Raw genomic sequence first — 3,632 nt, 5'->3', positions numbered from 1 at the left:
TTCCCTGGATCTTCAGTATCCCTACCCGTTCACCTCACATGCTCCGGGACTACCTTTCTAGGAATGCCTGTGCAAGCAAGCAACCCCAGAGAGATAAAGACAGGGACGCCCCTGGAGCAACCACAGCTGCATTTCTGGATAAATAAAGATCAAAATGGTGGCTCCCTCCAAGAGATTTACAGACATCTTTTCCCAGAAATGTTTGCTCACATTTCATTGTCATAATGCTTGTAAGATGGGTATAATTGTCAGCAGCCCTAAACTTGGACTTCATCTCCTGTACTGCTCCCCAAAAGCATGTATAGATGCCGTCCGGTCCTCCCTGTGTTACCCAGTGGGGACTGGGCCACCAGGAACCTGAGCTCTGGTGCTATCTTGGCTGCTGCCTTTGTTGTGAGTACATGGTCTTTGTCTCTGACCCAGAGATCTCCTGTTTTCTGCCAGTATGTATATACAAATTTTGGCAGGGTAACTTGTTAGTTTGCAAGGAGCTTAATATCTCAGACTTCCCACAGTTTCTGATTTAACAGGAAGGAATTAAGAACCATCAGAGGCTGGGTATGGTGGCTTATGCCTATAATTCCAGCACTTTGGGAGGCCAAGATGAGAGGATGGCCTGAGCCCAGGGGTTCAAGACCAGCCTGAGCAACTTGGCAAGACCTCACCTCTACAATAAATAAATAAATAAATAAATAAATAAAATAGCTGGGCATGGTGGCACGCACCTGTAGTTTCAACTACTTGGAAGGCTGAGGCAGAGGGATCACCGGAGCCCAGCAGGTCAAGCCTGTGGTGACTGTGAGTGTGCCACTGCATTCTAGACTGAACGACGGAGTAAGACTTCCACTCAAGAAAATAAATAAATAAATAGCAGGCTTTATGGAAGCAAAGACAGAGATGTGGGAGGAGGGGGTAGCTTGCTGTGTTCCCATTAGGTGACATAAGAAGTGAAGTAAATGTCCCCAGTGAAAAAAATAAAGCACGGTCCCTACCCATATGGTCTTTTTATTCAAAGAATACAAAGGTCAAGCGTTTCTAGAAGGAAGAAAATGGGCTTTTGAACTCTCCAGAGAAATAATGACTTGAGTTCCACGCTGGTGCTGAGAAAAGGAAACAATGAGAGAAGGCAGCCTGGCACCAAAAACACGCTGAGAAACAGCACACCCCCTCCGTCCACAGCACCTTTCCTGCCTCCACCTTCTTTTCTTTCCCAAGGCTAGTCTTGATGTTTATTTGTGTCAGAACACAAGTTTGCAGGGGTGGGTGCCAGGACTTCAGGGGGAGGTGAAAATGGCATGATGTGGTTTGTCCGTCCGGGTGTTCTCAGGAGAGTCCTGCACACAGGCAGCCTTAGAAAGCGATGGTGGACCCTATCCTGTTGCGGCCTGCAAGGAGTAGGTTCGTGGGTCTCTGAGACCCCAAAATTGAGAACATCTTTGTGCCTGAGAGGCTGTGCCCTGTGTCCCTGTTGCGATCACCATGCCAGAAAACGAGTATATTGAATTACACCGTAAACACTATGGATATCATTTGGATTACCATGAGAAAAAGAGAAAGAAGGAAAGTCCAGAGGCTCATGAAGTTCAAAGAAGGCAAAGAAGATGATTGTTCTGAAGGCTAAGCTCTATCATAAGCCGTGCCATGCTGAAAAATTGCAAATGAAAAAGACTATCAAGATGCATGAAAAGAGAAACACCAAACAAAAGAATGATGAAAAGCCTCCACAGGGAGCAGTACCTGCCTATCTGCTAGACAGAGAGGGGCAGTCCCGAGCTAAAGTACTTTCCAATATCATTAAGCAAAAACAAAAAGAGAAAATGGGGGTGGGGGTGGGGGTGGGAAGTCCCTTTGCCTAAAGTTCGTGCCCAGGGAGAAACAAGGATTAAAAGTTACTTAAACGGGAAAGAGAAAGAAGAATGCATGGAAGAGAATGGTTACTAAAGTTTGCTTTGCTGGAGATGGCTTTACAAGAAAACCACCCAAATATGAAAGATTCATTCGGTCGATGGGCTTACGTTACAAGAAAGCCCAAGTAATACATCCGGAACTGAAAGCCACCTTTTGCCTGCCAATACTTGGTGTAAAGAAGAATCTCTCAGCCGGGCTCCGTGGCTCAGCCTGTAATCACGCCCCTTTGGGAGGCTGAGGTGAGTGGATTGCCTGAACCCACGGGTTCTAGACCCGCCTGGACAACTTGGTGAGACCACATCTCTACAATAAATCAAAAAATTAGCCGGGCGTGGGAGCGCACGCCTGTAGTTCCAGCTACTCGGAAGGCTGAGGTGGAAGGATCGCTGGAGCCCAACAGGTCAAGGCTGTGGTGGCTGTGAGAGGCCACTGCACTACAGTCTGGGTGACAGAGTGAGACTCCAACTCAAAAAAATAAATAAATAAAAATAAATAAATAATTAAAAGTCTCTAGGTGATTCTAAAGTTGCTGCAACAAAGATCAACTTTAGCAGCCGGGCTCGGTGGCTCAGTCTGTAATCCCGCACCTTTGGGAGGCCAAGGTGAGTGGATTGCCTGAGCCCGCGGGTTCGAGACCCGCCTGGGCAACATGGTGAGACCTCATCTCTACAGTAAATCAAAAAATTAGCCAGGCGTGGGAGCGCGCGCCTGTAGTTCCAGTTACTCGGAAGCCTGAGGCGGAAGGATCGCCGGAGCCTAGCAGGTCAAGGCTGCGGTGGCCGGGAGTGGCCACTACTCTCCAGTCTGGGTAACAGAGTGAGACTCCAACTCAAAAAAAAAAAAAAGAAGAATCTCTCATCACTATATATAACTTTAGGTGTTATTACAGGGTACCGTCATTGAGGTCAATGTGAGTGAGTTGGACCTTGTGGCATGAGGAGACAAAGTTACTTGGGGAAAATATTCCCAGGTGACTAACAATCCTGAAAATGATGGATGCATAAATGCAGTCATACTGGTTTGACAGAAGTTTCATACAAGTAACTCCTTATAATTACTGACCACACAATAGTTGGGAAAACCACTTTAACTGTGATACTTCTTAATACTACCAGAGTCTTACTTGTCCGCGGTCATCAAGAGAACTATTTATTAAATTATTTTTAAAAAAATTTTAATGATCCATAAAAATACTAAAATGTGAAAAACATTCAACTGTAAAAAACATTTTAAAAGACATTTAAATGGTCTCTTTAAAAGAAAAGAGCTGAGCTCGGTGGCTCGCCCTGTAATCCCATGCCTTTGAGAGGCTGAGGTGAGTGGATTGCCTGAGCCCACGGGTTTGAGACCCGCCTGGGCAACTTGGCCAGACCTCACCTATACAATAAATAAAAAAATTAGCCGGGCATGGTAGCGCGCACCTGTAGTTCCAGCTACTTTGAAGGCTGAGGCAGAAGGATCACCGGAGCCCAACAGGTCAAGGCTGCGGTGGCCGGGAGCGGCCACTGCACTCCAGTCTGGGCGACAGAGTGAAACTCCAACTCAAAAAAAAAAAAAAGAAAAGAAAAGAAAGCACCGCAGATATCCTGCGGTGACTCAAGCCAGTAATCCCAGCACTTTGGGAGGCTGAGGTGGGAGAATCGCTTGAAACCAGGAGTTCAGCCTGGGCAACACAGTGAGACTCTATCTCTACAAAAAAAAGAAAAATTAGCTGGGCGTAGTGG

At 46.4% G+C, this 3,632-nt stretch overlaps 1 pseudogene; it reads left to right on the top strand.

The window, feature by feature from the left end:
- Window positions 1-1,479: 1,479 nt before the first annotated feature.
- LOC103275904 lies at window positions 1,480-2,932 on the top strand (annotated as a pseudogene).
- The last annotated feature ends 700 nt before the right edge of the window (window positions 2,933-3,632 follow it).

Source organism: Carlito syrichta, unplaced genomic scaffold (genome assembly GCF_000164805.1).
Source record: "Carlito syrichta isolate Samal-C Ts95f unplaced genomic scaffold, Tarsius_syrichta-2.0.1 Scaffold315817, whole genome shotgun sequence".
In the NCBI taxonomy this organism is placed as follows: Eukaryota; Metazoa; Chordata; class Mammalia; order Primates; family Tarsiidae; genus Carlito; species Carlito syrichta.
Note: the sequence above shows the minus strand (reverse complement) of the source record. Positions and strands in the feature narration are given on the sequence as shown.